Source organism: Bufo bufo, chromosome 2 (genome assembly GCF_905171765.1).
Source record: "Bufo bufo chromosome 2, aBufBuf1.1, whole genome shotgun sequence".
NCBI lineage: Eukaryota > Metazoa > Chordata > Amphibia > Anura > Bufonidae > Bufo > Bufo bufo.
Window position 1 is genome coordinate 520,637,286 of NC_053390.1, and position 15,379 is coordinate 520,652,664.

The window sequence follows — 15,379 nt, forward strand, 5'->3', positions numbered from 1 at the left end:
GGGGCAGAGTTCGTAGTTCCTTGGGCAACCAAGAAGGAGAGGCGAGGGGAACAGAGGCAGGGCAACACTCTCCAAGCCCTGGGACAGTTTCATGACACCCCGCCAGCACCCTCACCCTGATGCGAGGCCTAGTGTCACAAAGAGAGTAAAGAAGATGGTGAGGAGTAAGTAGCAGACCGTGTCAGCCTTCTCAATGATCCCTCTCTGCCTTACAACTATTGGGTGTCCAAGCTGGACACATGGCACAAACTGGCGCTCTACACCTTGGAGGTGCTGGCCTGCCCTGCCACCAGCATTTTGTTAGAGCAGGAATTTAGTGCTGCTAGGGGCATAATAACTGATAAGCGCATCCAACTATCAACTGAAAATGCTGACATCTTGACTCTTATCAAAATGAACAAGGCCTGGTTTGCCCTTGACTTCTCTACTCCACCAGAGGAAAGCGGCTAAACATAAAGGCACTTTTAATGTGGCTTTTATGGTCGTCGTCCTCCTCCTCCATCATATCAACATGCTTATTAGGCTGCCCTCGCAGCACAGCGACAGACCCTCACCTCTAATGTTTTTGAGGGTCACCAGCAGGCCTTCGCCCAGCCAGCTAAGCAGCAGGCCCTCGCCCCTAATGTTTTAGAGCAGGGGTCCTCAAACTTTTTAAACAGGGGGCCAGTTCACTGTCCCTCAGACCGTTGGAGGGCCGGACTATAGTTTAAAGGGGTATTCCCATCTTGGACAATGGGGGCATATCGTTAGGTGCGGGTCCCAGCGCCTATATAGAGAATCGAGCCCTGAAAGTGAATGGGAGCGTACCGCGCATGCACTGCCCATGCTCCCATTCATTTCTATGAGGCCAACGGAAATAGCCGAGCCAGCGCTCGGCTATTTTCGGCAGCCCCATTGAAATGAATGGAGGGCACCTGCGCATGCGTAATGCGCCATCCTTCACTTTTCGGGGCTCCGTTCTCTATATAGGTGAGGGTCCCAGCGGTGGGACCAGCACCTATAGGACAATGGGGGCATATCCTAGCGATATGCACCCATTGTCCAAGATGGGAAAACCCCTTTAACTTTGAACAAACTCCTATGCACACTGAACATATCTTATTTTGAAGTGAAAAAACTAAAAGGTAACAAATACGATATAAATAAAATGTAGAACTTGTAAAGTTAAATCAACAGACTTACCAGTACTTCAATGGGAACTGTGGGCCTGCTTTTGGCTAATGAGATGGTCAATGTCCTGTTCCATATTTGTCACTGCTAGTCGTAACAAGTGATGCAAGTGTGCATCAGTTAATCTAGATCTGGTTGGAGATTTCAGATGTTTCATTCTGGAAAAAGTCTGTTCACAGACATAAGTGCTGCCAAAGATGGTTACCATTTTGAGTGCATGGTTCCTGAGATTAGGAAAGGTCTCAGAGGGGAGAGATGCATAGAAATTAGGAAGGCTGCTTGACTTGAATGCGTCACAATTCTGCAGTTCAGCCAGTTCCATTTGGTAAATTGTATGGACATTTTCAATGTCAATAGAAAATGGGTTACGGAAAAGCTGTATGTCCTGTTCATGGAGATGAAGCTCTTTAAATCTAAATCTGAACTCCTTTTTCAACGTTTCCAGTGAATCCACACATGTTTTATTTGGGAATGCAACCAATGGTTTTTCCGCTAACAGGTTTTGAGTTGGGGAGATGGCAGAAGTTTTCCTCCTTCACTTGTTTGATGAGGAGGCCTAATGTTACTTCAAATGCTTTCACATATGATTGCATATGACAGATGAGCTTCCCTTGCAGATTGAAACTGTTGAGTGGCTCTGTTATATCTGTCAGAAAGGCAAGGTGCCATTTCCGTTCTGCATCATTGAGCTCTGGTACTTCTTTGTTTTTTGAAAGTAGAAAAGCTGTAATCTGTGGAAGTAAGTCATAGAAACGTTTCAAAATTCTCCCTCGATTTAGCCACCGGACTTCTGTGTGGTACAGAACATCTTTATGGGCAACATTTAGCTCAGACAGAAATTCCTGAAATTGTCTGTGGTTTAGTGCATGAACTCTAATGAAGTTAACACAAGATACCACAATTTCAGACTCCCACTTCAGTGATTTACAACACAGCGCTTGTTGGTGGATGAGGCAGTGTATGGTTATTGGATGAGGATGGTTATGTTTGTCCATCTCTTGTTTAATGTGAGCAATTACTCCTTTCTTAGACCCCACCATGCTAGGAGCACCATCAGTTGTCACACTGGCTAGTTTAGCCCAATCCAGCTCCAAACCATTCACAGTTTGGCAAAGCTTTTCATATATATCCGCTACTGTGGTTGTACCTTTGATGCTTTGCAGTGCAGCAAGCTCTTCTGTGACTTCGAAATAGTCATTCGTTCCACGAATAAAAATGAGAAGTTGGGCAGAATCATGAACATCATTGCTTTCGTCGAGTGCCAAGGAAAAATAGTTTTTTTGCGTCGTTTTGCAAATCCTGATGCAAATTGTCTCCCATTTCTTCAATCCTTCGTGTAATTGTAGGTCCTGAAAGACTCACTGTACTAAATAAATCGGCCTTCTCTGGACACATCTCTTTGGCAACAGAAAGAAGGCATTCTTTAACAAATTCTCCCTCCACAAATGGTCTGCCAGTTCGTGCTATTAGCTTGGCAACTTGAAAACTTGCTCGCAGTGATGAAATATTTACTGTAGCTGCTTCTGCTTCACAAAAGTATTTTGCTGAGTTGTCAATGTATTTTTCAGTTTTAATATTTTATCTTTTCTCACTTCTCCGACCAATCAATCATATTTATCTTTATGTTGAGTTTGACAGTGGCGACGCAAATTGTATTCTTTGAACACAGCAACTATATTCTGCCATATCAGACACACAGCTCTTTCCTTGTACCGCATGAAAAAGTAATCATAAGTCCACTGTTCTTTAAATATCTTACACTCCGAGTCAATTTTTCTTTTTCTTGACATCATTGTTTCCTAGGGATTCCAAATTGCTATTAGTAAAATACCAATATGTATGTGTGTGTGTGTGTGTGTGTGTGTGTGTATATATATATACACTGCTCAAAAAAATAAAGGGAACACTTAAACAACACAATGTAACTCCAAGTCAATCACACTTCTGTGAAATCAAACTGTCCACTTAGGAAGCAACACTGAGTGACAATCAATTTCACATGCTGTTGTGCAAATGGGATAGACAACAGGTGGAAATTATAGGCAATTAGCAAGACACCCCCAATAAAGGAGTGGTTCTGCAGGTGGTGACCACAGATCACTTCTCAGTTCCTATGCTTCCTGGCTGATGTTTTGGTCACTTTTGAATGCTGGCAGTGCTTTCACTCTAGTGGTAGCATGAGACGGAGTCTACAACCCACACAAGTGGCTCAGGTAGTGCAGCTTATCCAGGATGGCAAATCAATGCGAGCTGTGGCAAGAAGGTTTGCTGTGTCTGTCAGCGTAGTGTCCAGAGCATGGAGGCGCTACCAGGAGACAGGCCAGTACATCAGGAGATGTGGAGGAGGCCGTAGGAGGGCAACAACCCAGCAGCAGGACCGCTACCTCCGCCTTTGTGCAAGGAGGAACAGAAGGAGCACTGCCAGAGCCCTTCAAAATGACCTCCAGCAGGCCACAAATGTGCATGTGTCTGCGCAAAAACAGACTCCATGAGGGTGATATGAGGGCCCGACGTCCACAGGTGGGGGTTGTGCTTACAGCCCAACACCGTGCAGGACGTTTGGCATTTGCCAGAGAACACCAAGATTGGCAAATTCGCCACTGGCGCCCTGTGCTCTTCACAGATGAAAGCAGGTTCACACTGAGCACATGTGACAGACGTGACAGAGTCTTGAGACGCCGTGGATAACGTTCTGCTGCCTGCAACATCCTCCAGCATGACCGGTTTGGCATTGGGTCAGTAATGGTGTGGGGTGGCATTTCTTTGGAGGGCCGCACAGCCCTCCATGTACTCGCCAGAGGTAGCCTGACTGCCATTAGGTACCGAGATGAGATCCTCAGACCCCTTGTGAGACCATATGCTGGTGCGGTTGGCCCTGGGTTCCTCCTAATGCAAGACAATGCTAGACCTCATGTGGCTGGAGTGTGTCAGCAGTTCCTGCAAGATGAAGGCATTGATGCTATGGACTGGCCCGCCCGTTCCCCAGACCTGAATCCAATTGAGCACATCTGGAACATCATGTCTCGCTCTATCCACCAACCTCACGTTGCACCACAGACTGTCCAGGAGTTGGCAGATGCTTTAGTCCAGGTCTGGGAAGAGATCCCTCAGGAGACTGTCCGCCACCTCATCAGGAGCATGCACAGGCGTTGTAGGGAGGTCATACAGGCACGTGGAGGCCACACACACTACTGAGCCTCATTTTGACTTGTTTTAAGGACATTACATCAAAGTTGGATCAGCCTGTAGTGTGTTTTTCCACTTTAATTTTGAGGGTGACTCCAAATCCAGACCTCCATAGGTTGAAAAATTTGATTTCCATTTTTTTATTTTTGTGTGATTTTGTTGTCAGCACATTCAACTATGTAAAGAACAAAGTATTTCAGAAGAATATTTAATTAATTCAGATCTAGGATGTGTTATTTTTGTGTTCCCTTTATTTTTTTGAGCAGTGTGTGTGTATATATATATATATATATATATATATATATATATAGTCGTGGCCAAAAGTTTTGAGAATGACAAAAATATTAGTTTTCACAAAGTTTACTGCTTTTAGTTCTTTGTTTCAGTTGTTTCTGTGATGTAGTGAAATATAATTACACGCACTTCATACGTTTCAAAGGCTTTTATCGACAATTACATGACATTTATGCAAAGAGTCAGTATTTGCAGTGTTGGCCCTTCTTTTTCAGGACCTCTGCAATTCGACTGGGCATGCTCTCAATCAACTTCTGGGCCAAATCCTGACTGATAGCAACCCATTCTTTCATAATCACTTCTTGGAGTTTGCCAGAATTAGTGGGTTTTTGTTTGTCCACCCGCCTCTTGAGGATTGACCACAAGTTCTCAATGGGATTAAGATCTGGGGAGTTTCCAAGCTATGGACCCAAAATGTCAACGTTTTGGTCCCCGAGCCACTTAGTTATCACTTTTGCCTTATGGCACGGTGCTCCATCGTGCTGGAAAATGCATTGTTCTTCACCAAACTGTTGTTGGATTGTTGGAAGAAGTTGCTGTTGGAGGGTGTTTTGGTACTATTCTTTATTCATGGCTGTGTTTTTGGGCAAAATTGTGAGTGAGCCCACTCCCTTGGATGAGAAGCAACCCCACACATGAATGGTCTCAGGATGCTTTACTGCTGGCATGACACAGGACTGATGGTAGCGCTCACCTTTTCTTCTCCGGACAAGGCTTTTTCCAGATGCCCCAAACAATCGGAAAGAGGCTTCATCGGAGAATATGACTTTGCCCCAGTCCTCAGCAGTCCATTCACCATACTTTCTGCAGAAGATCAATCTGTCCCTGATGTTTTTTTTGGAGAGAAGTGGCTTCTTTGCTGCCCTTCTTGACACCAGGCCATCTTCTAAAAGTCTTTGCCTCACTGTGTGTGCAGATGCGCTCACACCTGCCTGCTGACATTCCTGAGCAAGCTCTGCATTGGTGGCACTCCGATCCCGCAACTGAATCCTCTTTAGGAGACGATCCTGGCGCTTGCTGGACTTTCTTGGATGCCCTGAAGCCTTCTTAACAAGAATTGAACCTCTTTCCTTGAAGTTCTTGATGATCCTATAAATTGTTGATTGAGGTGCAATCTTAGTAGCCACAATATCCTTGCTTGTGAAGCCATTTTTATGCAATGCAATGATGGCTGCACGCGTTTCTCTGCAGGTCAACATGGTTAACAATGGAAGAACAATGATTTCAAGCATCACCCTCCTTTTAACATGTCAAGTCTGCCATTTTAACCCAATCAGCCTGACATAATGATCTCCAGCCTTGTGCTCGTCAACATTCTCACCTGAGTTAACAAGACGATTACTGAAATGATCTTAGCAGGTCCTTTAATGACAGCAATGAAATGCAGTGGAAAGGGTTTTTTGGGGATTAAGTTAATTTTCATGGCAAAGAAGGACTATGCAATTCATCTGATCACTCTTCATAACATTCTGGAGTATATGCAAATTGCTATAATAAAAACTTAAGCAGCAACTTTTCCAATTTCCAATATTTTTGTCATTCTCAAAACTTTTGGCCATGAGATATATATATATATATATATATATATATATACAGTGCAGACCAAAAGTTTGGACACACCTTCTCATTCAAAGAGTTTTCTTTATTTTCATGACTATGAAGGCATCAAAACTATGAATTAACACATGTGGAATTATATACATAACAAACAAGTGTGAAACAACTGAAAATATGTCATATTCTAGGTTCTTCAAAGTAGCCACCTTTTGCTTTGATTACTGCTTTGCACACTCTGGGCATTCTCTTGATGAGCTTCAAGAGGTAGTCCCCTGAAATGGTCTTCCAACAGTCTTGAAGGAGTTCCCAGAGATGCTTAGCACTTGTTGGCCCTTTTGCCTTCACTCTGCGGTCCAGCTCACCCCAAACCATCTCGATTGGGTTCAGGTCCGGTGACTGTGGAGGCCAGGTCATCTGGCGCAGCACCCCATCACTCTCCTTCATGATCAAATATCCCTTACTTTCAAAGTTTTCCCAATTTTTCGGCTGACTGACTGACCTTCATTTCTTAAACTTAGCTGCTTTTTTCTTGCCATAATACCAATTCTAACAGTCTATTCAGTAGGACTATCAGCTGTGTATCCACCTGACTTCTCCTCAACGCAACTGATGGTCCCAACCCCATTTATAAGGCAAGAAATCCCACTTATTAAACCTGACAGGGCACACCTGTGAAGTGAAAACCATTTCAGGGGACTACCTCTTGAAGCTCATCAAGAGAATGCCAAGAGTGTGCAAAGCAGCAATCAAAGCAAAAGGTGGCTACTTTGAAGAACCTAGAATATGACTTATTTTCAGTTGTTTCACACTTGTTTGTTATGTATATAATTCCACATGTGTTAATTCATAGTTTTGATGCCTTCAGTATGAATCTACAATTTTCATAGTCATGAAAATAAAGAAAACTCTTTAAATGAGAAGGTGTGTCCAAACTTTTGGTTTGTACTGTGTATGTGTGTATATACACACGCACACACAGTGTATGAACCCCCACTTGCAGGTCTCTGCCCCCGACGTGGACACTTACCTCTTGCAGGCTCTTCTATGCATACCAGCTCAGTCCCTGACGGGGTTCAGTTATATTTCCCTATATAACGGGCCAGATTGATATCTAAATCTGAACACTGAAAAGGAAACGTGTATCAAATTTAAGTTTTTCTATCAAGGAAACCCCTTTAATCAGTAATGGTTTATTTTTTACCCTTGAGTTGACTTTCTGGTTTGGAATGTCAATATAAGCAGGAAGATGCTATTTTAGTATCATGGTTGGCCCATGGAAAGAAAAATGGCAGTTGGCTGGGTTGGCATGCTCTCATTTCTTCCTCAAAGAGACTTGGATAATGAAATATCAGGGTACCAGTCTGCATTTCAACAGGTCAGATAATGGTGGGAGATATGGTCTCAACCAGACCATAGCTGTGGTTAAGCTGTTCAAGGAAGCTGCTGATGACAGAAACTACAGTGGTCCTGCTTATATAGCCATTCAAAAACAGAAAATCAACTCAAGATGAGGAAATGGTAAGTAAATATTCGCTAAAAAAACACATTTCCCTACTCCTGAACGTCTCCTTCTCCTTTCTTCTTCTCCGGACTTCCTGTGATGCAGCTGCACATGAGGTTCAGAGGTCTGGAAGGAGGTGCGCCTGCGCGGCAAGACTAATAGAACCAGTGGCAGATCCAGAGCTCCCCAATACTATCCTGCAGAAACAGATAATACCACTGATATTAGTGCCACACAGAGCCCCCCATATAAAATACCCCTTCTTTGTGGCCTCAGTAAATGTCCCCATAGTGCCCCCCAATCATGTGCCAGTAAGAGGTGCCCCATAGATGCCCCCCAATCATGTGCTAGTGAAAAGTGCCTCTCCCCCCCACTCATGTACCAGTAATAAGTGCCACTCTCCTCTCCCCCCCACTCATGTGCCAGTGTTCTCTTTGCTGCCACCCCCCCATGTGCCAGTAATAAGTGCCACTCTCCTCTCCCCCCATCATGTGCCAGTCTCCTTTCTGCTGCCACCACCCCCCATATGCCAGTAATATGTGCCAATTCTCCCCCCATCATGTGCCAGTCTCCTCTTTGCTGCCACCCCCCCATGTGCCAGTAATACGTGCCAATTCTCCCCCCATCATGTGCCAGTTTCCTCTTTGCTGCCATCCCCCCTTGTGCCAGTAATAAGTGCCAATTCTCCCCCCCATCATGTGCCAGTCTCCTCTTTGATGCCACCCCCCCATGTGCCAGTAATAAGTGCCAATTCTCCCCACCCATCATGTGCCAGTCTCCTCTCTGCTGCCACCACCCCCATGTGCCAGTAATATGTGCCAATTCTACCCCCATCATGTGCCAGTCTCCTCTTTGCTGCCACCCCCCCATGTGCCAGTAATAAGTGCCAATTCACCCCCCCATGTGCCAGTCTCCTCTCTGCTGCCACCTCCCCCCATGTGTCAGTAATAAGTGACAATTCTCCCCCCATCATGTGCCAGTCTCCTCTTTGCTGCCACCCCCCCATGTGCCAGTAATAAGTGCCAATTCTCCCCCCCATCATGTGCCAGTCTCCTCTCTGCTGCCACCACCCCCCCATGTGCCAGTAATATGTGCCAATTCTCCCTACCATCATGTGCCAGTCTCCTTTCTGCTGCCACCCCCCCATGTGCCAGTAATACGTGCCAATTCTCCCCCCCATCATGTGCCAGTCTCCTCTTTGCTGCCAGTAATAAGTGTGGCAGAAAAATCGGCCGATTTTAATAAAATAAAAAAAACACTCATACTTACCTCCTGTGATGCAGTGCGATGCAGGACTCTTCTGGCCTGTGTCCCGCTCTGTACTGCTCAGGCGGCGCGATGACGTCATCGCGCCGCCTGCACTGGCCTCTGATAGGCTGCGGGCCTTGTGCCGGCAGCCTATCAGAGGAACAGGGAAGGGAGACGCATCTCCCTCCCCCGCCACAGCACAGCAATCTGTATCGCTGTCCTGAGGACGGCGATACAGATCACTATGGAGATGAGCGCAATGGAAGCGCAGCGCTCATCTCCTGCTGTGCCCTGCAGCCGCCAAAACACCCGGCGGGCCGGATCAGTGTCCTCGGCGGGCCACATGTAGTTTGAGGACCCCTGTTTTAGAGGGTCAGCTCAGCAGCAGACCCTCACCCCTAATGTTTTAGAGGGTCACCAGCAGGCCCTCGCCCATAATGTGTTAGATGGTCAGCTAAGCAGCAGACCCTCACCCCTAATGTTTTAGGGGGTCACCAGCAGGCCATCAATCATAATTTTTCAAGGGTGTGTATGATGCCCTTTTTTATGTGTAATAAAGGGTGTATTGGAATGCCGTTTCCTTGTAATTTTTGGCAGCCCTTTCACTTTATTTACCAGTAAATATACAGTAAAGAATGTTTCCTTTTGTGCGTATTATTGTCAGTCTGTAAAAGTGGCGTACTACTCGGACAACATCAGTCCCAGCAGCGACCTGGGAGTCCAAGATGCATCCAGACATCCATGCTGTTCACGAACCATTTCAGTAGTGTTTCCATCAATTTCGGAACGTTTACTGTGAACCAGACACCCTCCCCTCTTCAAAACAGGGAGTGCCTGGTTTAATGCTCGGGTTCTCCCATTGACTTCCATTGTGCTTGGGCGCTCTGTAGAGCACCCGAGCATCCCAAAGTGTTCTACTCGAGCTCCTGAGCATCCGTCCGAGCACTTTGGTGCTCGATCAACATTAATCACCACCAATACACAGGCCAGCACACAAAAGTATGTGAGGGATAACGAATTTAGTCCCAAATCCTAATTTTTTTTCTTTGTTCACAAAGACGTTTCCAATTTATTTATTTATTAGGGACTGATTATTTAATAAAATAAATATAATAAATATATATATATATATATATATATATATATACATATACAGCAAAAAACGAAGGCAGCACTCCAGATAGTGAAGAAAGTGGAAGGTTTATTCACCCAACCAGCAGCAACGTTTCAGCTCTCTCTATGGAGCCTTTGTCCAGCTGAGTAACATGTGCAAGGTAACATACATAAGTAGTGGCAGTGATTAACATAATTACAAATTAATTCATATTGTCATAGAAACAAAATAAAGTAAATATACTGAAGTGCAGTCATATAAGTAGTGCGATTCATCTATACATCTCATGTGAATACAGTATAGTTGGGCATAAGTGAATACATAAAAATACATGATATAATTCATATTGTGTAGAATATACCCAAATCTTACATAATTGATAATCATTACAAAAGTGAACAGGTGTGTAAACATAATAAAATCGATTAAAAACCTTTGAAATGGAACAATGCTGGCTGAAGCGACATGGTGGAGACTGCTGGCGTCCGGAAAAGACAACGGCGCATGCACCGCACTATCTGTTATCGCGAGACATGTACAGGAGCTGAGTGGTACATGGTAGTCACGAGTGTTATGGAGCGGATGCGCCGATATATCTGGACGACAGGGTGGAGTTGGTATGACAGCCACACCCCCCTGTCGATACAGATGTCCTGGCGGTGACCGGCATTGAACCGCCGGCCCCCGATAGATGGATCGGCTTTTCTGCTGAACACTGCGGTACATGTTCTATCATTAATGACGTCAAACGCTGTATGGGCGACAGTGCTGTCTTGCGCATGCGCCCTAATGCGATGTTCCCACAGTGGCCATTTTTGTTATGGTCTATAATGGCTCTGAGCTCCTGTACATGTTTTGCGATAACAGATAGTGCGGCGCATGCGCCGTTGTCTTTTCCGGACGCCAGCAGTCTCCACCATGTCGCTTCAGCCAGCATTGTTCCATTTCAAAGGTTTTTAATCGATTTTATTATGTTTACACACCTGTTCACTTTTGTAATGATTATCAATTATGTAAGATTTGGGTATATTCTACACAATATGAATTATATCATGTATTTTTATGTATTCACTTATGCCCAACTATACTGTATTCACATGAGATGTATAGATGAATCGCACTACTTATATGACTGCACTTCAGTATATTTACTTTATTTTGTTTCTATGACATTATGAATTAATTTGTAATTATGTTAATCACTGCCACTACTTATGTATGTTACTGTGCACATGTTACTCAGCTGGACAAAGGCTCCATAGAGAGAGCTGAAACGTTGCTGCTGGTTGGGTGAATAAACCTTCCACTTTCTTCACTATCTGGAGTGCTGCCTTCGTTTTTTGCCTTGTATCTACAATCTGGACCTTGGTCACAGGTCTGATAGGAGGATTTTTTTGCACCCGCATACTTTTTGAGTGCTGCTTCTTTTCTTTACTTTTCTAGTAATAGTCACCTGCACACACAGATATCCCCCTAAAATAGCTAAAACTAAAAACAAACTAAAAACTACTTCCAAAAATATTCAGCTTTGATATTAATGAGTTTTTTGGGTTCATTGAGAATATGGTTGTTGTTCAATAATAAAATTAATCCTCAAAAATACAACTTGCCTAATAATTCTGCACTCCCTGTATGCTCTTATCACGGGCATCTATGCCCCTTTTGATGCAAACCATTATCTTATTGGCCTTGGCAGCAGCTGCCTGACACTGGTTTTGCAGCTTAGTTTGCTGTTTATTAAAATTCCTAGATCCTTTTCCATGTCAGTGTTATCGAGTGTTTTACTATATATATAGTGACACAGTAAAGGGAGTTGTATGGGAAGGCAGGTATTTTCCTCCCAGTGTGTGCTGCTGGACTGATTAGTGGCCAGGTGGGGTCAAACACCGGACTGGACTCATGTGGCGGTCCGGGTTTTGACAACACCTAGCTGCCTTTAAAAGACAGCTGGGTTCAGCAGAAAGGATCTCTGCATTGGGATCTGAGGCTTGTGCTGTGCTTGGAGGTCTGAGACCAGTGTGAGGGGAAACAGGCCGCCTAAAGTCTGTTTATGGACTCTTTGAGGCAGAACTGCCAGCTGTGTGTAAACTAACACCAAAACCAAAATGTGATTTTTTTTGTGTTGAATGTGAATTTTTGTTTATGAACTTGCCAAGAGTGTGAATAAACACTGAACTGTTTGATTTAAGAACTGGTTGGTGCCTCTATACTGCGTCCACTTATCCTGTCCAACAGAGCAAATCCCCACAGTTGGTGGAGGATGTGGGCAATCGCAGTGAGGCTGGCGTAAAAGCCGAATTTTTTATTTTTTTTCTCTGGTCACGGATGCATGTTCTGGATTAAACCAGCTAAATTTCAACCCGTGTTACTCGGCAAAATGGAAGCTGTAATGAAGGCCCTCTTGGAGGCTAACCTGAAACAGCGGGAGGATAATAAGCAGCAGCAAGAAACAAACCAGCTGTGCTGCGACACGTGATTGCTCTACAGACGGCAGGAGCATTCACGATGCCCGGAAAGCGCGGCTATCCCCAAGATTGCACTTAAGGATGACGTCGAAACCTACCTAGCGGTATTCGAAAAAGTGACCATGAGGGAGAATCTACCATGAGATCACTGGGCTGAGGTTGTCGCTCCGTTCCTGGCATCCGAGTCCCAGCGAGTGTATTGCGACTTACCAGACGAGCAAGCGGCCGATTACCAGAAAGTCAAGGGTGAGATCCTGGCAAGGCTGGGGGTGAATGTATTGGTCCTTGCCCAGAGGGTGCACCAGTAGTATTATGCTTTATTCCACCTTTTGCAAAAATGGCTACAATCAGACGTACTGAGTCCCACTGATATGCTGGACCATATTTTAGCTGATATGTTCTGGAGGGTGTTACCATACTCTCTTCAGCATTGGATTGGCCAGGCATCTCCTGTTAATGCCCTTGAGATGGTGGACCTGGTTGAATGATATGAGGCTACCAGGAAACTAAAGGGGGGCTCTTTCGGGAAGGGGGCAGTTAAACCCCGACAATCCCCACCCCAGATCCAGAGACTAGAGCCGAAAAAGCCCGCCCGGGAGGTACCCACTGCAGACCTGGCTCAGATAATCTGTTGGCGTTGTCATGAGCCTGGTCACACAAAGGCCAACTGTCCCCATAGGGTTGAGTCCATGGACACTAACTGTGGCTACCGTCGGTCGCTATATGCCAGGAAGCTGTGTGCAACAGGTACCAGGGAGTCTCTAGATAATAATCACCTGTGCCAGGTGGAAGTGGGAGACACTCCAACGGTGGTTCTGCTGTACTCGAGGAGTCTGGTGACCCTGGTAAGGGCTACCCTGGTGCGACCCGCTGAGTTTACTGGCCAGAAAGTCGAGGTAATGTGCATACATGGTGACTTAAAAGACTACCCCACCACTCTGGTGTCTTTAACCACGGTTGCCGGCAGGAGGATTCATGAAGTGGCCGTCGCCACAAATCTATACTATGAGCTAATAATAGGAAGAGACTTCCCGGAACTGTGGCCAGGTATGAGACTTACCGGTCCCCAAGAGTCAGGGATAACCCCAGGGGATTGGCCTTGCTCAAGGGGGAGGCCAGAATCCTTGGAACCTGAGGCCAAAGGGCCAGTGGTAGGGGTGACCACCACTTTGGTGTATGAGGGGGGAACAACCCCATTGAATGTGATAGTTGGGGAGGTGGAGGACTTGCCACCAGGCCCTGAATTGGCAGACTTGAATGTCTCTGGTGATACCAACTACGGGTGGGGAATGTGGAACAGTTGGTGGTGCCCAAGACTTATCGCAAACTGGTACTAGATCTAGCGCACCAACATGTTCTCGGGGGTCATATGGGATGGCAGAAAACACAAGACCGTATACTACAGCGGTTTTACTGGCCAAGTGTGTTTAGAGAGGTGGAAGAGTTTTGTAAGTCTTGCCCAACCTGCCAGATAACTAGCCCCCAGCCCCATTTCCGTAGTCCTTTAGTACCTCTCCCGATCATCGAGGTCCCGTTTGAAAGAATCGCTATGGATCTCATAGGACCAGTACCAAAGTCCGCTAGAGGGCACCAACACATTTTAGTCATCCTAGACTATGCTACCCAGTACCCGGAGGCGGTGCCACTGCGGCATACATAGGCCAAACTAATAGCTAAAGAGGTTTTTACGGACCAAGGGACCCCATTCATGTCCAAGGTCATGAGGAAATTGTGCAAGTTGCTGCACATAAAACAGTTACTGACGTCAGTCTACAATCCGCAAACGGACGGGCTGGTAGAAAGGCGGGCTGGTAGAAAGGTTTAACCAAACCTTACTTTTTTTTTTCAAAAGAGTGGTGTCCAAAGATGGAAGGGACTGGGACCTCCTCCTGCCCTATCTCATGTTCGCAGTGCAAGAGGTGCCCCAGGCCGCTACTGGGTTCTCACCCTTCGAACTGCTATATGGCAGACATCTTCGCGGGCTGTTTGACGTAGCCAAGGAGGCATGGGAACAACAGCCCACTCCATATAAAAGTGTTATTGAATACGTCACCCAGATGCAAGAACGGATAGAGACCGTGCTGCCTCTGGTTCGGGAACATATGGAGGCGGCTCAGCGAGCCCAGAGTCGAATCTATAACCGGCAGGCTTGAGTCCGGAGCTTTAACCCGGGTGATCGGGTCTTGGTTCTGGTTCCGACAGTGGACAGTAAGTTCTTGGCTAGGTGGCAGGGGCCCTACGAGGTAATAGAGAAAATTGGAGATGCAAATTACAAGGTACACCAGCCAGGGCGGCGAAAGCTGGATCAGGTCTACCATGTTAATCTACTAAAACCTTGAGAGGATAGGGAGACCTGCCCTGAGGACAGAACGCAGTCGTTTTGTCTAGGGGAAGAGGTTTTAGCCCCTCTGTCTGCTGCAGGGGAAGCGGTTGCCACAATAAGAATTGCTGACAGCCTCTCCTCTAAACAGGCTCAGGAAGCCAGGGAGTTAGTTGTAACGCGGATGTGTTCTCGGAACTCCCTAGACGCACTTCCATAATCCAGCATGATATTGTCACCGAGCACCAGGCAAAAGTCCGGTTAAAGCCGTACCGGGTGCCCAAGGCTCGGCGAAAATCTCGGAGGAAGTGCAGCTAATGCTGAGGCTGGATGTCATCGAGGAGTCTAAAAGTGAGTGGGCCAGCCCAATAGTTCTAATACCCAAGTCAGACGGGACATTGCGGTTCTCTAATGATTTTCGCAAATTAAATGAGATTTCTAAATTTGATGCTTATCCCATGCCCGGGTGAATGAGCTAATCGAGGACAGACAAGGTATTTCTTGGTCTTGGACCTCACCAAAGG